Source organism: Lissotriton helveticus, chromosome 2_1 (genome assembly GCF_964261635.1).
Source record: "Lissotriton helveticus chromosome 2_1, aLisHel1.1, whole genome shotgun sequence".
NCBI lineage: Eukaryota > Metazoa > Chordata > Amphibia > Caudata > Salamandridae > Lissotriton > Lissotriton helveticus.
Genome location: NC_136059.1, coordinates 2,023,755,907 through 2,023,782,504, shown reverse-complemented (window position 1 = coordinate 2,023,782,504; position 26,598 = coordinate 2,023,755,907).

Here is a 26,598-nt window from a genome sequence, read left to right as displayed (position 1 = left end):
TTGTGTCCTTAAATTATATTCTTGTCATTACTACCCGACATTTGCAATAAGTGAATATTCTATTCAATTGGGAATGGCTATAGTTTTCTCAATTGTGGGATTTTGACCAAATATCAAATGCTTGCTTCTGAATCGTTTTTACTGTAACAGAGCTATTACTTAATCTTCAACATATTGCTACAATAATCCCTAAAACTCACACGTAGCAACTGGTATTCCTAATGTTCCTAATGTTGCACCACAATCGCCTGAAAATGTAATTCTAAACATTATATACTTTTTTGGATCTGAAAGTTCAAAACTTTGCAGCATCCAACTAAACCATTAGTTATGGGGTTAAACTGGAAAGCCTTCCTGCATTCAGCATCATACTTCTTCTCTTCAATGACAACCAAGTTCTTCGGAAAGATCAGAGCCATATTTTGATTGGTTTGCTTCGATGCTGCAGAAATCGAGCTGGTGGCTGAAAGTTTAACATGTTATATTAAGGTTAACCTGCTTTGAATTAGAATAAGAAATATACACATTCGTCTCTCAATATATGGTGTTTTCAGACACAGATATGTCTGTTTCAGGGACAATGTAGCCATAGAACGGTTTCTGTGATTAGAAAATGCACCGTAAATGTAACTTAAATAGCAAAAGCAAAACTCTGAAGTTGTATAAAATTGTCCAAAAAATATATATCTGCACGAAGCTAGAATATAAATGTTCTGGAATTAACAAGCCCGTAATTACGACATTAAACGATTGACACTGATCAAAAGAAGCAACACTGCAGACGAATCCTTTCTCCAATTTAAAATCTTCCAATGCGAAATAAATAAACCAATCCAGTCTTTTAAAGTGGCACCCAAAGCATCAAATCATGTGTTGACATCAACGCAAACATAAATGCACTTCCGTTCGTTAAATGCAAAGTGCTTCACAATGACTGCACATGATTTAAAACAAACAGGAGATAAAACAGAATTTGAGAGATTGAAACTGACCTAACGGGGCTGGTCCATCGAGATGGCATTAGCAATTCAGCAAACTAGGAGGCCAGCCACATTAATACTCTATGCGAGGCACTGTAGAAACTTTCAACAATTGTGTTAATCTAAAGGGTTAGATTCTAGTTCTTGTGCCTAGGCCTTATTGTTGAATTTCATTATGGAAGGTTTTTCAGCTGGGGTTAGCAGCTTTAACTCTCATAGTGGATGTATAGCCATAGGGCTTTAAGAGGCCACATTGTGTTGATGATAGATTTTCTAGCCTCGAGACTATTGTAAAGTTTTGCTGATCATCATCTGGAGGTCCATTTACCAATGCCCTCATGAAAGATGCAGAAGGCATCTTATGGACCCTTAGAGTTGATGCGCTTAATATTTTGTCTTTCAAGGTTTGTTTTTAATAGGGATAAGATAACCTCAGTTAGAAAAATGGGAGACACTTGAGTGCTCTCTGTTTTATGCTTGAATCTTTCCTTCTAAGAAGATGTAAAATTTCACTGTCAGATGTGCATTGACCATTAACTATTTATGTTCAGTTCTTGTTTGTGATATTTGGAGCATCAGGAAAAGGTTTACATCATTCCACATACACTCTATGTAGATGTGTAAAGTAAACAGTGGCTTTTGCCCATGAATTATCAGATCACAGTATTTCTTTATGTGTAAAACTGTGAAATAAAGTTATGTGGTAATGTATAACAGTGTATGAAGTTGACTGCAATGCTGAGCAGTCGTTTATATTCTCAGAGGAGCTTGAGTAAATCCTCAATGCTTATGACTATGATGAGGAAGACAGAGGATGAAGTAATGCAGGGATTACTTACAGGTAATCCTTATTACTCTGAGTCATAGTCTTCCTCGTCATGGCTAAACTTCCCTCCCTTCCTTAGAGTTTGGGAGTATGTGCAACTAATAAGAACAAAAAAATTATAATAATCTATATTAGCTTGGATAATACAAAAGTGAGGTAGCTGTGGTCTGGCTTTTGTCATTCAAGTGTCTACTGTTGATAGGGATAATGTATAAAGTATATTCCTTTCAATTTTATTTAGAGTAGGTTGTGTCTATGTGACAAGCCAAAGCCTCAATGTTTATGATTGTGATGAGGAGGCAATGTGACCGATTTATATGTGGGCGGTAAGTATATCCCTTTGCAACAGAATATGCTTACCACTAATAAAATGTTCCGCCTGCCAAATTTAGTTGCAGGTGGACCTTTGGTTTAATCATAATGGAGATTACTCCCCCCTTGCAGTGATTAAACCCCACCAATGGCCTTGTGGTTAAGGGCTTTGGAGGCAGACCTCTAACTAACCTAATTCAGATGAGCGGAATTAGAGATCAGTTTCCACTGTCCGTCACTGCCAGGTAAACCCTGGTGGTAAGAGGCAGTGAAAATGGCAAAATGCTCCGCTTGCCGTGGGAGCAGACTCCCATCGCGAGGGGAGCATTTTATTTTTTATTTTCAAAAAGAAAATCCCGCTTCAGGATTTTCTTTTTGCAAATAAAAATGAAAATCAACTGCATAAAGCATTGATAGGAACCGCTGTGTTAATGGTTCCTGGCAATGCTTTAAGAAATGACCACCAGGGGCCTGGGTTTGGCTCCTTTCAAGATGGTGATGCAGCTCTGAGGACCTCAAAGAAAGGGTGTTGAGGATAAAACCCAGAAGACGTCAACTATCAGAAACCTGTTGAATCACTAAGACCGCCTTTTTTGGTTGCATCTCTATTTTTCCTCAGCAGTCAGCCCCAGGGGTCTACCGCCTCATTGTTGAATCTGTATCCACCATTATAGGAAGCGTTTTGCACATGCTTTTTCCCAAACAAACTTTCCGACAATAGGCTCAATTTAAATCTTTTTCCTCATTCATATTTCACCCTACTAACCCGACAATTTTGTTTTTTGACTACAACTTATTATCGACTGTGCTCAATTTTATCTGAAGTGTCATTCCATCTATTCTATATATTAGTCTCACATGAAAACAGCACCTCATGATAACCTGAGCATTCTTCCTTTGCTTCTCTCATGTTCTTTGAAGGAAGCTGGCCTGGAGTGGATTTCTTATTTATTAAGGCTCTGTAGAACACTTTGAAATAACAGAACTATTTTATAATGCTACCTCTATTCATTTTCATGGCACTGGTAATTTAGAACACATTTCCCTAAATACTGTTCACAAGATGTGATTTATTTTCTCTGAATTTACGTATTTTTATACCTTTATGTTATTACAAACTATCATCTTCCACATGTGAACTTTATTTTTCATATTTGCGTTTTCATCAACTTGCATTTTACTGAGGTCTAATTTTGGCATTGTCACTGCATACAAATATTTACTTTTGTTTTTAGGAATCCTTATTATGATTATATTTAATGGTACATGGGAAAAACAAGGAAACATAAACTTATTGGTCTGCAAGCTACCTTTTCACTCTTAGACTCAGAGACATGGAGTAGAACATTGCTCAGAAATCAGACATAGTCTCTGTAACAATTTCAAAGACCTTAACGTCAGGTAAATCAATAAAGGGACCTAACAAAAGACCTAAAAGGTGTCCTTCCTCCCCCTTTAAATCAATTCCTATCTCAATGGAAGTGTTACTTGATGAAATGTGTGCTTTAAAGCCCTTTATGGAATCTACTAATAATACTCTACAATATTTAGATGATAAATTGCTTTCCCTGACACACATGTTTCAAAGGTAGAGCAAAGGATTAAAGCCCTTTATGTAACCTACTAATCATACTCTACAATATTTAGATGATAAATTGTCTTCCCTGACACACAAGTTTCAAAGGTAGAGCAAAGGATTGGTGATCTACAATATACCCCTTCACATATTGCACATTTAGAGTTAGAAATCTCAACATTCAAAAGATATACTGAGGACCTTGAAAATCCCAACCAAAATAACAATCCCCATGATTATATTCTTCCTGAGGGATCTGAAGCTTCTGATCCAATAGCTTATTTTCCATCCTTTCTCTCAAAGCTTCTAGCTATGCATTTTTCTACCCACTGCAACATTTAGAAGGCAAATAGACTTGGCCCAAGAATTCTATCCAAACCAAGCGGAACTATACTTTCTTCTTGCAATATACTGACCTCCTAAAAATAATGACTACCGGTAATTCCAAAAAACAAATAATATGATCAGGTTGTGGACTCTATTTCATCCAGCATGCAGTGAAGGTTACAGCGGATCCCTGGAAGCAATTTTTGGATATGCGGCCCACTCTGAGAGCCCTGAATGCCAGATGTGTTTTCCTTCACCTATGGTCACATATAATAAGTGACTTACAAGGATAAAACTACCACTTATGAAGATCCTGCTTCTCTTAGACAATGTCTTCAGAAACATGAAGGAGAAGCAATGGAGGCCTCAAGAAATATGAGACCATTCTTTTGTTCTGCATATCTTGACTCTTAATAACACCCTATTATATGTTTCATTTGTAGCACACTAGGAATTTTTTATCTTATCTGTTATAGTCGACTTACATATTACCGTTCCACATGATCCCACTTCGTATGGTACTTGCTTCATACCCTTGCTGCCCTGCTCATCTTTTGTAGTTGTCATCATCATCTTCTACTGTTACCACCCCTCTAAAAAAAAATCTTGTATTCCTAGTTATGTTTCTCAGTCATCATTTGTATGATTTGTACTGTCTCTTTTTACTTTTTTTGTGATGTACCTCTTGAAGATCATTTTTTTCCTCATACCCTATATTCTTTCCTCTTCTCTGTCTTCCTTGGAACACTGTATAACTCTCTTTTGCTCCCTTTCTGAACCTAATTTCCATTTTTTCCAAAGCTCTGATTGCTACTTATTTATATACTTCAAATTACCTTTTCCGTTTATCAATGTAGGCAAACAACTTGTTGTATGGAACATTAAGAGTTTTGGTAACCCTATTAAATGACCAAGAGTTTTATATCAGCTAAACTTTTAACAGATGTTCCATTACTTCAAGAAACACATCTGTCTGAATTAGAATTTAATAAACTGAAAAAATGCTGGGCTGGTAATGTATTTGATTTGCCTTCTACAGCAAAGACAAATTGAGTGCTCTTCCTGTTTCATCAAAAGCTACAAATCTCACTCATAAGCCTGGAGTAAGATTCAGAAGGCAGATGGATCATTGTCAAATTGTTGATTGATAATATTTCTGTTACCATTTTTAAAGTTTATGGCTCAGTCTCTGTTGACAACATTTTAGACTGCTAATTCTAACAAATTACACCACTATAATGATGATTATAATATTCTTGGAGGGGACTGTAATCAAGTTATGGATCCTATATTAGATAGAAGCTCTAAATTTAAATTGTCCATAGTAAAATTCATAAATCTTCTGTAGACAGTAAGGGCCCGATTCACAAAGGTAAAATGAGACAAAAGTCAAATTTTACAACTTTTGGTAATCACAAAGGGCTTTTTACAACTTGTAAATGCCCTTTGCGAATATCAAAAGTTGAACTTTACGTCTTTTGGTATTCACAAAGAGCAATTAAGAACAGTAAATTCCCTTTCTGAATACCAAATTCCATAAAGTTAGACTTTAATCTCATTTTACCTTTGTGAATTGGGCCCTAAATCTTTGGCAGATGTTTGGAGACTGTCACCCAGACTTTCATGAACATACCCTTTTTCTTCCCCTCATCATTCTCAATCACGTATCAAATATCTCTTCTTTGGTAAACATTTCCTCCAACATACTTCCTATTCTGATGTGGAATATTTTTCATTTCAGACCATTCCCCAACTTACGCGATGTAGCTCTTATCCCCTTACTTCACATTCCAGTAGCGGCACCTTAATAATTCCTCGGTATTACATACTAACTCGGTCTCTCAATTTAAAGATTTTGCTTGAGAATTTTTTATACTTAATAATACCAATAATAATAATACCAATGACACTTCTTTTCCCGTGGCTTGAGACTCCTTTAAGGCAGCAACTTATGGTTTTACCATTAAATTGTCTCATATAGTGAGAAACATATGGAAGCTCAATCTAATTGCCTTCTTGACAACATTAAACAAATGAGTACATATTTTACAACTCAAAGGACTGATGTTTCTTTACAATAATTAATTCATGCAAAATTTGCTTTCAATCAATCAACTTCGAAGGCTGCTTCAAATTATTTGTTAAAAAGCAGTGCAAGATATTATGGAGGCCAAAATAAGACGTGGAAATTGCTTGCCTACTTACAAAACTTAAGAAAGGCAGTACAAAAATAGAATCCCTGATTAACAACAGTGGGGCTATTCTAATAAAAGACAAAGGGCCAAATGTAGGTTGCCATTTACCGGCCGGTAACGGCCGATTTCGGCCATTACCGACCGGTAACTGGGTTTTTGGGATGTAGGGGGCCAATTTTACAGATTCTGTAAATTTACAGAATCGGTAAATTTACTGAATCGGTAAAATACCGATTCGGTATTTTTACCGATTCGGTAACTTCTAGATGTAGGTGGGAATCTTCTGAGTCCCAAAGGCCTTTCAGATTCGGTATTTTACCACCCAATCCAATTGGGTGGTAAAATACCGAATCCTGGTGTGCTTGCACATGTGTGCCTGCACACCTATGCCATGTGACAGACAGACATGCCCTTAGGGCATGTCTGTGTGCCACATGGCACACATGCCTGTGTTTGGGGTGCTAGAGGGTGTCAAAGTGACACCCCCTGCACCCTTGCTGGAATCGGTATTTACCGATTCTGTAAATACCGATTCGGTAATGCCCATTGATTCCTATGTGCTTCAATGCCCATAGGAATCAATGGGCATTACTGAATCGGTATTTACAGAATCGGTAAATACCGAATCTTAACGATTCGGTATTTACCGAATCTGTAATACCTACACCCCCCCCTCTATTTTACCACTTCTTAAATACCAAATCAGTAAAATTCGGTATTTAAGAAGTGGTAAAATAAAATTACCTACATCTAGGCCAAAGACATCTTAACTTAATTCATACATTTTAATACAAATTTAAATACTCCAGAATCAGCTTCAACTTTAAATATTCCCACCTTTTTTCAATCCATAGCAGCTCCCCAATCTCAAAATATTGACTTTACCTCCTTGGAAACAGATATCTCATTAGCTGAAATCAGCGAAGCAGTCTCCACCTTAAAGAAGTGGAAGGCACCTGGCATTGATGGCTTCACTATAGAATTTTACAGTCATTTTGCAAACATTCTTCTGCCTAATCTTTTACTTTTATTTAATTTTATCATAAAAAATGAAGCATATCAAGGCACTTTTTGAGAGGTGATGATTTGTTTAATTCCACAGGAAAACAGGGATCATAAATACTGTGAGATTTATAGTTAGTGCCATTTCTATAATTAATACAAATATAACAATTTTGCGAAGATTCTAGCTCTTCGTATCAACCCCACCATTCCTTACCTCATTTACCCAGAACAATCTGGCTTTGTCAAGAGTCGGTTAATCTTGTCTACATTTTAAGTAGTGCTTCCACGTTGGACCACTTTTTGGCTGCTGTAGCTTTAGACACTGGAAAAGCCTTTGACAGAACTGGTTGGGATTTCATGTTTGTGGTACTAAAATGGATTGGTTTTCTTCCAAAATTATGTAGTTAATTTTTTTTAAATTATATACCGGTCCCAAAGCTTTTGTTAACAAATACTATCAAATTACTTTCCTTTGTTTAGAGGAGTGTGCCAGGTTTGCCCTCTATCTCTTCTCCTGTTTATCATTGCATTGGAACTCTTTTTATCTAAGATTCAGCAAGACCCACCCAGTTCTGGATTTGAAATTGGAAGACAACATGTAACAATGACAGTTTATGCTGATGACATTCTTTTATTCTGTTCTCACCCTTCTAGAAAATGCTTGTATATTCTCCTAAATGTCAGACTACCGAATAAACACAGACACATCTGATATATTACGTTTAAGGCCCATATTACGAGTCTGGTGGTCCACAGACTGCCAAACTTGTGTGGTCATGGGGTGGAAGTCTCCTGACCACCCGTTTATGACTTGGGTGGTGGGACTGCCACAGCCCCACTGCAGCCGCCAAGATCCTCCATTCCCTGGCGGTGTTGCACAGGTCCGGAGGCATGAAAATGCTTGGTGGGACGGCCGCCATCCTGCCAAGCACATTACATATTTTCCCTCTGCTACAGTTTTCATGGCTAATAAAAACACATTTAAATGACATTTTGATCATATTACCAAACCTTTAAATGGAACTATTTCATGATGTAACCCATTATTTCTTTCTTGGTGGGGTAGATTGGACTCCATTAAGATGATGCTGTGAAATGAAATGAAATGAAATGAAATGTGTATTTATAAAGAGCGGTTGCTGCCCAGGGGCGTCCAAGCGCTAGTGTGAGGTGTAGTTGCTGAACAAAGGGGGGTCGGCCAGGAGGTTAATGATGGACATTTAACAGGAAAGTTTTCAGTTGTTTGCGGAAGGAAAGAAGGTTGGGGTTGGACCTGAGTTGGAGGGGAAGGGAGTTCCATAGTTTGGCGGCATTGAGGGAGAACATCCTGCCTCCAGCTCTTGCCCTTTTTTTCTGGGCACTAAAGCCAGAAAAGCCTGATTTGATCGGAGATTTCTGGTGGGGTAGTACTGGGTTATTAATTTGTGGCCGATTACTGGTCCTGTATGCCAAAATGCCTGATGGGAAATGCACATCGCCTTGAAGGCAATTCTTTGTCGTATGGGTAGCCAGTGCAACTTGCTCAGCCCAGGTTTGGTTGATTGTCTGCGGGACAGCTGGAGCAATGTGCGGGCTGCGCAGTTCTGCACTATCTGCAGCTTTCATAATGTGCATTCTGGGGCACCGAGATACAGGGCATTACTAAAGTCCAGCCGAGATTGAATCAGGCCCTGGACAGCTACCTGTTTGGCCTCCGTAGGTAGGAGAGGGAGCCATATTATGTGAACCATATTATGATATATTATTTCTATGATCCCAACGCGTGTACAAGATTCCTATAGTAAAAAAAAGATTCAATACTCTCTACATTTTTATGGAAGAGGAAACCTTCTCAAATAGCCTTGTCAACCTTAAAGAAAACTAAATCTGAGGGAGGCCTTAATTTCTCAAATGTCAAGAAGCACCACTATGTTTACTCCTTAAAACAACCATCGCACTGACTTCATCTCAGTCATTCCTGCCGGTGTCCTTTATGGTCCCTCTTAGAAAAGTCTCTAGTTGCTCCTTTTAATTTCACAGAATTATTGTAGTTTGCAACAAAAGTTTCCCATGCTCTGTTATTGCATACTCTCTTTTTTTAAAAATATTTTTTATTGTTCTTTCACAGCAAAACTGCAGAGAAAAACAGAGCAGCCAATTCACAATTTCAACATTTTCCGCAAGTGTTACAGCAAAAAAAAAAATTAAAAAAAATGAATCAAAGCAAAGCTATTACATCCAAATGACAATTGACAATTCATTCCTCATAATAATCCCTAAACGCACTCCAAATTTTTATGTCCAGTCTTTTTTTCCTCAAGCCTTTGATAGGAAAAAGACCCCACTACAAATTATATAAACTGAGCATTCTGGCCCACCACTGATGGAAGTCCGGTGGTTTTTCCTGTAACCACTCCATAGCTATGCACAGTCGTGCTACAGTCATTGCAAAAAATATAAAATGACGATGCTGAAATAGTCGTTCCGGTATCCTATCCTTTGGAATTTTACCGAGTAGCAACATTGCCGGAGTAATAACAACAGATGTTCTAAGCACCAAAGACAAAAACTGTTCAAGATCTACGATATAACCTTGAAGTTTAACACAACTATAAAAAATATGTATCGTCCCAGCATCATTTTCCCCACACCGAAAACACTTGCCTTCATTTCCCCTCCCCACTTTGCCATTCTTTTAGGAGTGTAGTATAGATCGTGTAAGGTCTTAAAAAACTGGGCTTTCAAATTTGTAGACATTAAAGCCTCCTTAGATAATATTAAAAGCTCTTCCACCTCTATCTCCGGGTCTCCTACTAAATCTCTCCATTTTAGCTTTACTTTTTCTATATCATCATTCTTAACAGACAGTAATAATTGATATACCACTCCAATTTTAACAGACCTCCTGATTCCTTCAATGACTTTATTTTGCTCCGATTTAAATAATCACGAATTTGTAAAAATTTAAAGAAAAAACTCCTAGGCAGCGAAAACTGACCCATCATCTCCTCAAAGGATTTACAAATCCCTTCCTCCTTAATCATATCTCCCAGGATCCTAATCCCTTTCCGCTGCCAAATTAAAGCCATTGCGTCAGTAACTCCCGTCAATCTCTTTAACTAAAGATTGCTTAGCAAATGCACCTAACTGAATGTCAAAAATATTCGGGGCATTAGCCACATCAGTTCCTGTCTCTCCAGTGATCAAAACCCTCATCCTCAAAAGAAAACAAGTTACATAATACAAATAAAAATCTGGGACCCCCAGTCCTCCCCTTCAATACGGTAAAGTCATGAGGTTCATTGCCCTTCTTGGTCTTCCTGGACTCCAAATAAATTTCCCACATCTTGCCTGTAATGCCTGTATTTTATCTTTTGAGACTTCTAACGGTATAGACCTAAGTAAGTATAGGACTTTTGGCAGCACGTTCATTTTTAAGACATTTGATCGTCCAATAATAGTTAAATATAGCCGCTCCCATCTATCCAGAGATTGCCTAATTTTGGTCATAAGCGTATTCCAGTTAACCTCCACTAATTCACTCATATTTGCCCTTAATTGAATACCTAGGTATGTTGCCTCCTTTACTACCCTACAATCCTGCCATACTACAGTCTCAGAACAAAGAATTTGCGTTTTCGCCTCATTCAATTTATATCCAGCTACCCTCCCAAAAACCTTCGCCAACCGCTCGATTTCTTTTATTGCGGTGCCGGGATTTACAGTTGTCACCGCAATATCATCGGCATAGGCAAAAACCGAAAAATAATATTCTTCAACTTTGTAGGGTGGGATCAAAACATTCCGAGTTAATTGCTCTATAAAAGGGTTAATATAAAGGGCAAACAAAAGAGAGGAGCAGGGGCATCCTTGACGTGTACCACGTGTGATTTTAACAGTATCCGAAAGTAGGCCCATAGCGGAAATCTTAGACATAGGGTGTAGATATAAGGATTGAATTGCATAAATAAATTTCTGACCAAAGCCCATTCTACTCATTAGTTTCCACAAATACCCCCACTGTACTCGATCAAATGCTTTTTCCGCGTCAAGCAAGATCAGCGCGAGATCGTTCCTTTTCACAGCTTCTATGTCAAATAAAGAAATTACTTTATTAACATGCTCTACCGTCCCTCTTTTTGGTATAAAACCCTTTTTATTTTATTTTGTAAACCGCCACCCATGCATCCGTGCTTGACTTGCATTTGAATTTGACCCAAAGGATATATTACGCACACATACAGTTTCTGTTTCACCCACCTAGGCAGTCCTCTTTTCTTTCTCCTTCCACCCATCCTTGCTTCAGCCTTCAACCGGCCATGCATCAGATTCCCCGCCACCTGTGCCTGCATTCAAAAACACGTATCATTCTTTGCCAGTCATTATTTTAACTCGCTCGTCCTTCACAGCTGAGTTGAAGTCAAATTTAGAGGAGGCCATTGGTTACTCGTCAACTCCCGCCGCTAATGTTATTGCTAATGCGAAGTCAAGGGTGACTGTCTTCTATCTGGTTGACAAAAACTTAGTTCTAAATTTGTAAGTCTTCTTAACAGTAAAGTGTACTTGTACTGTACAACATATACACCCCTGCAGCGAGCCTACTCTACAATCTCAATAAGTAAGGAATATATTAGCTTACCGCAGCCCGCCAATACCGAGGCATCCCCCACAGCAGTTCCTGCTGGCACTGAATCCGTCCCTGGAGTGACCACATCCGCGCTGGCCCCGGCACTGGTGGTTGGCTGTGCCGATGGTGTTCCGCCTAGAAAATACATTTCATATTTTTAGATGCCATATACACCACTGCCTATTTTGTCTAGGAATTAAAAAAAATGTTACTACATAAACAAATTTTCATAGAAGAAGGAAGGTGCACTCCAATAAACTCAGTTGGACAAGAAGTTTTTTTGAAAGTTCTTTTAAAAAAAACTGTATTTCTAGTTTGAGACTGCGAATACCCGGGATGACCTTACCCTGGCAGTACAGCGCAGTGAGGACCCTTACCTAACTGATGGAGACCACTATATCCAAGATGCTCTCTGCGTAAGCCCTGACGAAGTTCCCGTGGCATTAGGGGAACGAAACGATTTGGCTGTGCCTTTTTTATGAAAAGAAGAATTGTGAATAAAGAAAAAGAACTTTCAAAAAAACTTCTTGCTCAACTGAGTTTATTGGAGTGCACCTTCCTTCTTCTATGAACGTTTTGATTTCTTTTACACCTTCTAGCAGTGGGTGTTTGGAAGTAGCTGCACTACCAAATATTTGAAACAAAACAGAATTAATGTGCTTGACCTTGGTCTGCTGTTGTATCTTGTGTATCTTACATAAACAAATTGAATTATTTGTGACTCTCTAGTCTAAACTAAAAATTCCCCTTTCGGAAGGGGAGGGTGTTTTTATTTATGCTTAGCCATAACATGCTACACTTTTTGGCACAACTGATGAATGCTTGCTTTTTAACATGCACCATTTTTCTCATAACAGACAGAAGCTTCCCTTCTACGAACAAGAGCAATATGTTACTCATCATCATCACCACCAGTACTTTAAGTTCCAACCAGGTGAGGGGTCTCCCACAATTAATGTGTAAAATCAGCCACTGTTCAGTTTTCAAGAGTTCACTTTTTCTCTTCTATGAAGTTGATTTTCATAAGAGCTAGTTGTTTTACTTTTAAAAAACCTTTAAAACTTACATAGACTCTGTGTTTTTTTGGTCATGAGTGAGTGAGCGAAAGGGTTTGCAATTTGAAAGCATGATTCCGTGACTCTGAGAGGTTGGGACTCTGACTCCGTAGTCTTATGTTCTGGGTTGTATAATCATTGGGGATCATCGCTGCATTTGGGAGCTAAATAATGACTCTGATACACTATCTAGTCAGTAAGGAGATTGGGGGTTCAACCTCTGTTATGACTGAGGTTTGTGGAAAGTCTAACTGTGCCTATTATCACCAATGCCCTATTTCTTGTCCATAGTTCTCTATGTGCAGAATAGTCCCTGCAACCGTAGTAGTATGTCCTCCTATCCAATCAAAAAGTAAACTAGTATCTTATTCTTATTGGCCATTGATATTTTATTGTTGGGAATTGTCAAAGCATAAACATTAAGAAGACTTCAATAGACATTATGGACAACAAAGAGGACTGCACTCAGTGCCTAGAGCTATTGCTGAATCGGAGTTTTGTTTAACACCTTTTGCCAACTGTGCAAGCTTAGCTAGCTACACAGACAGACTAATAATAATAAATAGTAGTAGCACAGAGAGCCATAGTAGAGGCAGGATAAGAATTTAGAAACAGGCTACAAGAAGATCAAAGACGATTTAGGAAAAAATAGAATTATGATGAACGTTTGGAATAAATAGGCGCTGTAAAAGTTAGGGAAGTATAATTATTAATATTAACAGGAAAACTTACTGGGGCCAGCAGAAGAGCCCTCGGCGGACTGATCCTGGCCTTCCTGCTCCGCCGGCGCCGTCACCGCCACCTCTGTCCTCTTGCCCCTGGGAGGTGCTGATGTACATGAAAGAAAGACACAAACATGGATGATTGTTGTCAACGAAATCAAACATTTCAAAAACACAATAACAAATTATTTCAGGGAAATAAACAACAATTTCTCTAAATTTATTGACCTATCTGATGTGGTCTACTAGGATATTAGTATTGCTGGATTTGCGGACTGTCTACTTGGAAAGTTATGTACCTCACTAAACCAACTACAAAAAGGTTCTACTAGGACTGGCAGCACTCAGCAGCACACGAAGTGACAGTCACAGTCCATCAAGATTGCAGACCACTAAAAAATGTCCTACTAAATGACAAGTCATAATATACTCAACCTAACATTCCACCACCACTATCTCTTCTTAGTGGCAGGAGTACAAAGGAAGGACTGGACTTGAGTCTCTAGTCTCTAGCATTACGCAGTTCTGTAAAGTACACTCATAATCACTCAGGCCAAATGAGCACAACATTGAAAACAAGTAAGCATAGTAGCACCGCCACTCAGCAGGCAAGCACCTGCAATCACAGAAGCTTTTGAAACATAATTTACCTGCAATGTAATCGCCAGCATTCTTGCTCTTCTGAAAAAACATATATTTGCAATATAACACAGAGCAGAAGAAAATAAAGTAGTTATTTAATAGCTACTCGTACTTACCAAGCCCAGGGATCTCGACACCAAGCAGGTAGAGCAGGTCTTGTTCCCGGTCCAGTATGTCGGACCACCGGTGCATCACCTGGTTGTAGGTGCGCCAGACCCCTGACTCCCGATACATGGCCCGGCACACTTTACCCCATAGCTGGCGATGCTCCCGGAGGCTGTACCCGGTACCGGGCCTGCCGCCTGCTGTGACAGTCTTGCGGAGATGGATCTGCACAAAGAAGACCAGTGCGGCCACCTACACCATGCTGAAGATCTCCCTGGGACTTACAGACACCCCCCGTAAGCGCCCGCAAGGGAGCCGGCTGCGGGGTGAGGGAGCGGGACTCTTCCACTTGGACTTGCCGGCTCCCTTTGCCATGGTCCTGGGTTAAAGAAAGGAAAAAGAGGAAAGAATTGCGAAAAAAGTAAAGAAAAGAAAAGAGAGAGTTAAAAGAAAAAGTAGTTATTAAAGTAACGAAAAGTAGAAAAAAAATATAGATGTACAAACATAAAGAGATAGATAATGAGTAAAAAAGATTTTTAAAAGTTAAAAAAAACAAAGGATTACAAAGCATGAAGCTGGATAGAAAAGGCATGCCCAGAACCATAGCAATGAATGAAAATCAAGATTGCTGCACCCATTGCAACCACGTGGCTAATTTCGCGCAATATATTCCTCGCGAGCACGCAAAAACGGACGGGAACATGCAACTGCGGCCCCGAACAGGAAAATCGCAACGTGAGCATGCAACTAGCGTCCAGAAACGGAAATACGCAATGCAAACAGTGAAAACAAGATGGCTGCGCCCATATACGACAGCATGGGTAAGTTCGCGGTAGATATGGTAAAAAAAAATCCTGCGAACACGCAAAAATAAAAAAATCCGCAATTTGGCAAAAGTTCCCAAATTTTGCGGACTGCGAGTACGCTTTCGCACAAATTCATGGACCGCGAATTCGCAAGATTTGCCCATACTTACTTTACACCTGCTAAGCCGTGGTAAAGGGCATGATGCTCCCCCTTTGAACATGACATTGGCATGCCCCGAATTGCAATATTTAACATTTGAAATTGTTATCTCAAGCTATGACACATCTACAGTCTTTATTTTTTACCTGCCCTTTCTCCCCTAGACATAAAGGAAACCTGTATTTTGAAGAGAAAAATTAATCCGGATAGAATTCATGCTCCATTATTGTGGTATACCATTGTTGATGTATAATGAAATATGATATCAATAACACTGTTCGAAAGACAGCTTTACAAGTAATCTTTATTATTGGATGTTTGCTAAAACATTACAGGGCTTTCCCTTCTCCACACAAGCAAATAGATAACTAGGATTTTATATACTAATGAGTTAATCTACCCCTAATGTTTTTGATGCACGTGCATCAGCAATCTCAAAACACCTTACTGCCTATATTATCCTAGCCCCATCTGTCCTGCCACACTTGGTGGAGGATAGGCGGGGGCATCTACACTTACAGCAATGCCTCATGCCATTCTTCGGTGGGCAGAAAAGTAGCACTACTTGAAGCTAGGCTGACCACGAGCGAAATAGTCAAGTGGACCTAGCCTAGTATAACTCACAGTCTCTGCACATGACCCATTGGCATTTTGCTCTTCCAGCTTCACCTCGTCACTCATTTGAGAGCTTCATGAGGTTAGCGTCTCTGAAAGTTAATGAACTCTTGCTTGTGTCCAAGGGCTTGATGTTCTAAACACTTTTGCTTTTATTATCAAAATCACAATGTTTGCAAATACAAAAGCATTCTGACTTGCAAAAGGATTTTTGTGATCACTCCAAATTGCAATTAGGAGAGTTGTGAAAAGAGTGTCCCCTCCTAATTACGAGTTGCTATGCATCAATGGTATGTGAATGATATTGTGGTTGCAAACCGTTTCTCAGTTACCGATACCGTGGGACAGCTTCCCCTTTGTAATTTTTGTTGGATGACCTTCTTGGAGAAATGACCGCTACCTGTTTACCCTGATGTCCTTCCAAATGGAAAACATATCATTTTTGAAGTAGAGCTAGTTATTTCAAGGATCAAGGGCTGCATTTGGGAATGCAAACAGGAATGGTTCCACGCTGCCCACCATCCATGAGTTTGTAGCCAGTCACAGGAAGTTGCAATTAGCAAAGTTCCAAATTACTGGTCATTCACCTGGTCATTCTGAAACACCCTATTGTAGCGGATAGGCCCATGTGGACATGCAGGCTACTCCTTGTCCCAAAGGAGTCACACACACACACAGGGATGAGGTGCAGCAAAGATCTCAAGTAGTCTTTCGCCTCTGAGGATTGATTCATTTGCGATAATGTTGTGGAGAGGCCGGGTGGCTCTCTACATCCCTCCTTTTCTTTAGCTTCTGCCAATCACATTGCTGTCATGGTTGAGGTAGAACACACACAAAATCTCTGAGCCACTGACTAGGTGCAGAATTTGTCCGGAGGCCATGTGTCTGGCTCTGGAAGTTGGAGTTGGACCCTGCTTCAGCTGGGCTGCAGGTCAAAGGCATGGTGGATCAACATCTGGGGTCGTTTCATCGGTCCTTGCAAATCCACGACCTTCACCAGAAGTCGCAAGCGGTAGTGCAGGGCCCAAAAATTTATCTGCTTTCATCTCTGGATCAGTGTCCCACTCCTGACCAGAACGAGTCCCATGCACCTTCTTGAACCGGGATACATTTCTGGTCACCATTTGCGTGCCCCGTTGAGCGGAGACCATGGTCCCTTGGATGGTGATGACTCTCCACACCTCAGGCTTGTAGGGTGTTCGGGACTTCCACCCAGAATGCCTGTCTTTCATGTCAGCATAGTCGCCCATGCTCAAGGAGGGTGACTGGGCCCCTCGTGTGAGACTTGCCTTCCGGTTGGTGATTTCTCTACGGGTTTGAGTGGCCACACCATCTAGTTCAGCCAGGTGCCAGATCGGGTCCCTCGGTTTGCTGTCCCGTGGGGAACACCTGAAAAGTAGATGGGATGGGCCCCTAGCGAGTGGTACTGTGTGGGGCCTGTCGATATGAGTTCTGGAACTGATGGAGAAAACTCTCAACATCTTCCATTCTTTCCACTCCACTCCGTAGCGTCCGGTTGAGGGTCTACAAAAACGTTCCACCTTGCTGCTCGCCTGGGGCCAATGTGGAGTGATCTTCCTGTGTTGAATGGCCTTTCCTGCCAGATACTCATGGAATTCCCTGCCCTGGAATGGGTACCCGTTGTCAGATTTGAGCTCATCCGGGAGTCCCAGCAGAGCAATCTTCTTGTCGAGGACAGTTTGGATTTGGGAAATGCTGTGAATGAGATCACTTCGACGATGGGGAATTTAGAGGGTGAATCTATAAAACTAGAGTAGTGCTGCCTTTGGGGAAGCTCCCAAATTCAATGCTCACTTTGGACAATCGGCCTTCGCAGGGCTCCTCTGTGATGACTGGGGCTGGTTCACTTCTGGTGATTGTGCACAAATGGCATTTCTGAATTATCTCTTTGACTAGGGCATCCATGCCAGGGAACCACACTTTGTTGCGGAGGGATGCTTTAGTCTTTGCCATCCCTTGGTGTCCGATATCTGCAAGGTCGACAACCTGATTCTGCAGCTTATTTGGGACTACAATGGCATGACCGCACACTATGATCCAGTGTTAGCCTTCGCTTAGTTCACTGCGGACTCTCCACAACTGCTGCCTAGTGTGGTGATCCTCTGCAATCAGGGAGTGTGCTCCATCTAGGAAGTGTTGACATCCCCTGGAGAGCAGTGCTTTTTTGACCTACGTCTGGTTTTCATCCAGTGTTGTCGCCACCCCGATTTTCTTCAGCATCAGCGCCTTGGGACACGCTTGATGGGTTATGATCTTGATCTCTTTGGTGCGCTCTTTGTCTGCCTGTGGATGCCATGTGTCTGCCGCAATGGGGTGGTGCGATAGATAATCAGTGGGATTGCTGGTGCAAGGGTGAAACAAGACCTTGAAACAGTTTGCTTGAAGTTGGACTGCCCACGGTTCTATCCTGGGGAAAGCCAGCCTTGACGTCCCGGAAAACAGGGGAATCAGCGGCTTGTGGTCTTTCACCACTCGAAATTCTTGCCCATACAGATACAGGTGGAAATGCTGGCATGCCCACTTGATGTTGAGGGCTTCTCTCTGGATCTGGGCTCACCTCGTCTCAGTGTCTGCTAGTGCTCGGCTGGCAAATGAAACAGATGCCCACTCCTTTCCTTCGCTCTCCTGGAGGAGAACAACCTTTTTTTCTGTCCGTCACGTAGAACTTTGCCCATGTTGTGTGCTTGTCGTTGGCCACTTTCATTTCTATCACTCCTCTTAAGGGGAGCGGGTGGGACCCACCGTAGGTGTAGATCTTCGCGTTCGTAGGTGAGAGAGGGGGGCACGATGTGAGACGTTCATATTGCTCAGAGTCCATGACATTCACCGATGCCCCAGTGTCAATGAGTGCTTGTACCGTGGAGCCCGCAACTTGAATGGAGCACATGGAAGGCGGCCATCGTCGACGATTTGCGCGACCTACGAAGGATACTATGAACATGTTGTCATCGTCTCCCTTTGTGTTAAACCCTTGCCCTGGTGGTGTGATGTCCCCTTGGGTAAGGTGGTCATCAATGGACAGCTGACCGATGTTGGATGAGTGGCCACATGGCTGACCGGGCTAGCATCGATGATCAGCTCGGTGCACCTTGCTGGTTGAAAGTATGCCATGACTGTTTTGTCCATCAGTGCTGGCTTGATGGCATGGAAGGCTGCGTTTGTTTTTGGAGTCCACTCCCAGGACACCGTTATGTGTGAGGGCTTGTAGCGGCTCTGACAGAGAGGCCAGGTTTGGTGTGAATCAGCCGCAGTACGTGGCCATCCCCAAGAAACTGCGGACTTCAGTCGGGTGGTGGGTGTTTGGGCTGTCTGAATGGCGGGTGCTTACTTCGGAAACCTGGAGCCCTTCATACGAGAAGATGTATACAAAGAAATCAACTGGGCATATCGCCTTGTTAAGGGTTAGGACACTGACTGGCAGCCATTGGAGTGTGTCTCTCAGGTGCATGTGATGTTCTTCTAGAGTGTTCGAGAACACCAGGAGGTCATCACTGAGCTTTATGACACCTTGTAAATCTGACAGGGTCTCCCGGATAGCATTCTGGAAGGCCTCGATGGACAACACCCCCGAAAACTCAGTCTTTTGTAGCTCCTCAGGCCTATGTGGTTGGAGAACATGGTTATATATTGGCTCTTGGCCACGAGCTCCAGCTGATGGTATACAGCATTTAGGTTGAGCTTGGAAAACCACTTCGCCCTGTTGAGGTCAGCCACAATGTAATCCATGGTAGGTGTCAGATGTCGCTCCCTCTTCATGGCCTGGTTGGAAAGACGCATGTCGATACACAGCCGGGTGGCCCTGGGCTGCATGGGCTTTGGGGCGATGACCAGAGGCGATACCAAAGGGGTTGGGCCTGTGACTCTCTCGATGACACCCAGTTCATCGAGTTTCCTCAACTCTTCCTCCACCTGCAGACGTAGGTGGGAGGGCACTCTTCTGTGCCTCAGTGCCGTCGGCCTGATCAAGGAGTCAATATGAAGCTTAAATTGCTTATCTTTGAGTTTTCCCAGGCCCAGGAATAGCTCTGGAAACCCCCTTAGGATGGTTTTGGTGTGGGAGTCATGCACCTCATTGGTGAAGAAAACCAACCCCAGGTCCTATGTTGTGTGGCAGCTGAGGAGAGTGCCTTTTTTTCTGTCCGTCACGTAGAAATTTGCCCATGTTGTGTGCTTGTCGTTGGCCACTTTCATTTCTATCACTCCTCTTAAGGGGAGCGGGTGGGACCCACCGTAGGTGTAGATCTTCGCGTTCGTAGGTGAGAGAGGGGGGCACGATGTGAGACGTTCATATTGCTCAAAGTCCATGACATTCACCGTTGCCCCTGTGTCAATGAGTGCTTGTACCGTGGAGCCTGCAACTTGAATGGAGCACATGGAAGGCGGCCATCGTCGACGATTTGCGAGACCTGCGAAGGATACTATGAACACTTTCAGCCTGATTCATGAAGCTAAATTGCACTCGCAAAGGGCAAGATTCTCAGAATCTTGCCTTTTGCGAGTGCAATTTTGGCATTTGGGATTCACAATCCCAAATGCAAAAATCGCTAATGAAGAATTAGCTAATATGCGAGAATTAGCATTTAAGGAATCTCTATTAGAGATTCCTTAAATGCTATTCATGACACTTTCAAAAATTGCGAATTTGCAAATTTGGGCCGCTATTTACCGAGAGGTCAGACCTCTCGGTAAATAGCAAAAACTTAGAAAAATGCTTTTAAAAGCATTTTCTAAGTTGCATGTTGCACACACACATGTCCTTTGGACATGTGTGTGCGCAACACCTGTTCAAATGTGCATTTTAGGGGTGCTACAGGGTGTCCTTTGGACACCCCTGGCACCCTTAAAATCGCTATCTTATTTGCGAGTAGTAAATTGCTACTCGCAAATAAGGGATACTCCCCATTTATTCCTATGGGCCTTTTGGCCCATAGGAATGAATGGGGAGTTATTCCTTTTTTTGCGAGTAGCAATTTTCTACTCGCAAATAGAGAACATGTAGGAATCGCTATTTATTTAGCAATTCCTACATGAATACCGTTTTGCGTGTCCTCAATAGCGAGTCGCTATGATTCGCTATTAGGGCCACGCAAAACGGCCCGTACATGAATCAGGCTGTTTGTCCTTGTCTCCCTTTGTGTTGAACCCTTGCCCTGGTGGTGTGATGTCTCCTTGGGTAAGGTGGTCATCAATGGACAGCTGCCCGATGTTGGATGAGGGGCCACATGGCCTGTTCAAGGCTTTTCTGGATCTCCCGCTCCTCCATACTTTGGCAAAGTGATTCTGTCTGCACCGGCAGCAGACCTTCCCTTTTGCATAGCAGAGACCTGTTGGATGTTCGGCTCCACAGTTTCCACGCGGCCCGCACATTGGTGCCTTTGGAGCGACGCGAGCAGGGCTTTGGCGTTTTTGGATGGCCTCAACTCTTTTCTCCTTGACTTGGACGTACCGGGGGGTGTTGAGTGTGATGGCGTTCCTGCTAAGAGCTGCCTCCATCTCGTCAGCTCAGGAGTTTAACAACTCATGGGATCTAGCCTGTATAAGGATGTCGTCCAGCGACATTCCTGGTTGGTGAAGAATTAGCCATCGTAACAGCACCCTTGGATGATTTGGGCCTGTATTTCTTCCATGTGCTCAGAAGCCTTCTCAGTCGGCGTAGAACATGTCGACTGATTCTGTATCGGATTGTTTGGCCTGTCGCAGCTGGAAGCGCTCAACGTCCGGGTTGATTTTGAAGTTGAAATGCCGGTTCAGGGCCGCATTAAAGTTGTCTTCATCTCCCTTGTCTGGGAGGGTCTCAAAGAGGTCATACAGCTCTCGACCCCCATAGTGCATAAGAAACAATCTCTTGGCGGCTCAATCCATCTCTCTTGTACCGCTGAAGTAGTGGTTGAGGTGCCCTATCCAGGACTTCCATCTGGGGCGCAGTTGCTGGATCAGGGAACTCACTGAATGGTGGAAGTGATGTCACTACGGCATGGCTGTGGTGTTGGGGTGGTGCAGCTGAACCTGCCTGTGGGCCGGCCTTGCCTGCTTGAGGTGGTGTGCTCCTTGTGGCTGTCTGTCAGCTAGGGTCTTGCTTCCTGCTCACGTGCTTCTCCTGTCTTCCTTTGCATGCCCCTTCTTTGCTGTGTATTCCCTGATTCATGTTTATTCTTTTTTTTTGTGACGTATTATTTAGATGTTCCTGCTCCCTCCTGACATTCTGTGGTATTGCTTATTGTACATGTATATTGTTCTTATTCATCAGGATAATGTGGTTCCCTCTATTGTCCAGTCATCTGTGTACTTTCTGTACACAGTTCTAGTTCCTATTATTAATTTTTACTTATTTTGGATGTGAAACCGCCCCGGGGGCCTTGTGAGTCTCAGTGCACTCACCTTGCACGTTGTGGGCGACGTCCCAATCTCCCGTTGCAGGCCTACTGTTCTTGCAGCCTGATGCGCACAGGTCGTGGGGACAATGCCGCCGCCAGCTGGTATGAGGCAGAAAAAGGAAGCTGGTGTAGAAGGTCTGGGCTCAAAGGCTGCTCAGAGCCCTGACGAGCAATGCCTCAGGCCAGCAGGGAGTCCGGTGGAGCAAGCAGAGACAGGTGAGCAGGCAAGGTGCACGTCTGGTATCGATCCCGTCGCCAGTGTAGCGGGCAGGCCCACGTGGACATGTGGCCTGCCCCTTGTCGCACAGGAGTCACACACACACCCAGTGATGAGGTGCCGGCAAATACCTCAAGTGGTCTTTTGTTCCTTTATTTATTTCCTTGGGTGAGCCTGCCCCGAGGAGTAATACAGTTGTGACAATGTTGTGGAGCGTCTTGGTGGCTCTCTACACCTACGATTGGAGAATTTGTGATGCATCCTATTAGTACTTGAGTAGCATCGAAAAATAAAGACTGCTCACAAAAATATTGTGTGCAATTTCTGTCTACTTTTGTGACTAGTCTTTTAGTACATCACATCGTAGATCCACGTTAAATGTTCTTCAATCTGCTTCAGCTTTCCTCAGGAGGAACCTAATGTATTTAGTACTGTTGGGTCCTGCTGAGCGACAGAGTTGGTTAACTACTCCCTTGGGGGAGTGGGCACACATGCACCCCACATGCATCCATCACAGGCATCAAGAGTGACGTGAGCCTGTTAATAAAAGGGTCAAGGTATACGTGCTGGTGGCCAGAGATAGTACCTAACTTCCTGGTGTGTGTCTCAGTTATTATAATTATGTGGGCCTAGGGCCCAACACAACATTGGCGACAAGGGGGTTAGCCTCTGTGTAACCTGGAAGTTGCTTTTTCTGGTCGTCGTGGGGGTTTTGCAGCCTACACCTAAGCTCCACCTGCCTGTTGCCAGCAAGACGACGTAAGTGAAGAGAATATGACTAGAGAGACAGCTGTGTGTAAGGGGTGGCATCGCAGCTAGCACCGCGAGAGGTAGCTCTTGCTCCTGTAATGAGAGCCGACGGAAGATCTGCACGGACAGTATATCGGACGAAGAGCCCACAAGAGAGAGAAGGGAGTGCATCTAGAAAGCAAGAGTCGATGCTCGCTGCCTGCCAGCTCATTCGTGTACCGCGGTATGTCCCAAAGTAATGAGGGGGAGGAGTGGTGAACCCGGGAGAAGGCCACCGGTTGAGGGACTCGATGACAGAGTAAATGCTAAGCAGCAGCCGTAGCTCTGTGGCTGTCCCTACGCCGTAGACCTGCACAGACATATGCTAATTTCCCTGCCTGCAAATAACTGAGGGAGTCTGTGTAAGGTGGCCGCACCCGCTCAAGACGAGCTTACTGGCAGTAAAGGCCCAAAGTTTACCTCTGCTGTGAGTCTCCGGTTTAGGCCCATCACAATCTGCTTCCACTACACGACTCCCGACTTCTGCAGCTACTGAGGAAAAGCATGCAGCCCAGCAGACAGCGATGTCTCCCAGTGGCCATGACCAATCAGTTGCCCCCTTAATGGAAACAGCAGCCGGTCATACCCACGCGGTACAGGGAGAATACACAGCGGCCCGGTGAGAAGTGACACTGAAGACAGTCTTCCAGCCAGACAAGCACTGCAGCGCCCCACCAGCAGGTAAGGCAACAGAGGTTGCACCGTGTGCCGGTGCGCATTCCTCACTGCTTGCGCCCGGTCAATATGAGCCTTACCCCTACCCATTGCACCCTTGTGAGTCCAGTGCCACACCAAACGCTACTCCCAAAGTCGCCTGCGGGGGAAGAATGAGGACAGTTCCTACACCCCCTGCCATACCGTGAAACAGATGCACCGCACGGTGCATGGGGAAGTCCGGCAACATGGGTGGCATGGCCCATAGAATGAGGAGAGTCGTCGCGGCCTCCCATAATGCCAGCAAAGCCCGAGAGAGCTACCAATACCCCCAAAACCTTTCCTTCTCTGCTGAAGCAGAGGTCTTAGCAGCCGGGTCCTCTACTGCACTTGCTCCTGACTGGAGCAACTGGGAGCTGAGGACACGTGGGCTGCATTCTGTCCCAAGCAAAAAAGGGTGTACACTGTTCCCCTGGGGTTAAACAAGTAATAAGGTCTCTCTCACAGCTAGCTGAGAGTCAGCTAGAGGGTGTGGGGGTGCCGGGTAGTCAGCAAGTTCCTTGACGGAACTAAGGAAGCCTCACACAACTGATGAGCTGGATGACATGTCTCATTCAGCCTACTGGGGATGTTGTTTATATCATCGGCTTCCTGCTCCTGCGTCGGGCCGGCGCTGCAATGCCCGACGGGTAACAACAAGTGTCACACTTTTGCGGAGGTCTTTTGTTCCTTGCCGTGATAAGTAGAAACTTGTGAGGCTTAAAAAGTGAGGTAGTGAGCAAAACGGTGAAAAATTGTTAAAAAAAGTTGGATAATCCACAGGGAAGTCTTTATTCAGGTGGTTAGCCACTTTATTAAAAGTTATAGGGAGGGGTACTGAGGACCAACGTAGCTATTGGTGTGGCCTCATATCGACCCTCCATCTGGTCAACATGTTTCATGCCCAGCGGGGCAATTCGTCAGGACCGAAAAAATGTGCTCATATGAACCTAATGTGCCCCAGAAGGTGAGCTACAGGCTATTATAAATACAACCTGATAGGTCTAGGTCTAAGGGAGGCGAGGATCACTGCATCACCGTCAGACCCTTAGGAGCCAATTGGCAGTCTTCGCGGCTAGTTCCTGTGGGGACTGCGCTAGGGATATGTGGCCCTTAGCGGCGTAAGATACTCGCCGGTATCACCTACCCCCACACCGTCGGCGTGTGATGTCCGCGGAACAGCCGCAAGCAGACTTGAAACAGGAGCACAGAACCGACCTCGGCAGCAAAGGCAAAGACCCACAATTCAAGAAAAGACTGCTGGTGCCTGTGGAAAGCGCTACACTGCCACCTAGTGGCCGTTAGGAGACATAGCACCAGTAACACGGCAGACTGCTTACAAAGAAACTGCCCACAGCACTGCAGAAGGGGTGTGGTTTCGTGACAACCCTATTATCCTTGGCTCAGAAAGACGAGACCAGCAAGTCAGCCTCCAAGACATCCTGCATGTGAAGCTTTTAGGTGATAGAGAGGCAAGCACCTGAATGAAAGGGGCCTGCAGTGCCCTGTGCTGTGAGGATCTACAACAACCAAGATGCCTGCAGTGCCCAGCATAACAAGGTACACATGGCGGCATGTTTCACCAGTTCTACATACCTGAACTCTGTCGGTATAAGAAAAGAGCACTGCCTGCCACTTTTGCAAAGAAAGGGGAGAGAGACTGACAAACCCTGAAGAGAGGCACTAGAAATGCAAAGTCAAGCACAAGCAGCAACGCCAACAACAGCTACCACCGGCAAGGATAGACGATTGACCAGACAGCAATGTTTCAAGGTAGCTCTCCCCGCCAAAAGCACAAGAAAGACTGGTGCAAAGCACGAACCACCAGTGGCTGCTCAACACCACCACAAGTGAGAAGAGTGCGCCACACACCCCTGGCAGAGAACAACTACCACTGCAAGGAGGAAGAGCAGGCACGCCAGGTGCCAGAAGAGGGCGCCCAAGAAAACACAAAGCGTGCAGAGCCCAAGGTGCATGACACAAGCACCCAGAAGCGCGTCAGCATGAGTAAATGCCCAGGAGGGAAAGAGACCTCTCCAAAGAAAAGAAACACTGCTGGAGACAGCCGGGAGATCCTCTACATATCCACAGCAGCATCAGAGCCCGAAGTGGGCCAAATGCAGCACAGTGTCCTCCCTCACACTGCCTCAAGATGGAGCCGCCGGTAACCCAGGACAGGCAAGAGGAGTGTCGCACACTCTGAGTGGCCAGCCACTACCACAGCTCCCTACTGCCCGTGGAAGCCATTCCCAGAAAAGGGAACCCCCGGAGTAGGAGCTTCAAGAAGCTTCCTGAAGAAGGAGCACACGAGACAAGTGGCTGTTCGCCAAGCAGCAGAAAAGAGCGACAGAAGTCTTGCCCGCGTGGTCGAGAGACCACTGAAGTTGATAGGCCCTGTTGGCCTCTATGGAACATGGTGCATGTCACTGCACCAGGAGGAGAAGCGAAAAGAAGAGTGACAATCCTGTCACCTGGAGGAGCTGGACAAACACAGGTGTGCTAGAGAGAACCAGAGGAGAAGCCAGAGGACTCGCAGCACCACAAGCCAAGAGTACACCCAAAAACACCAGAC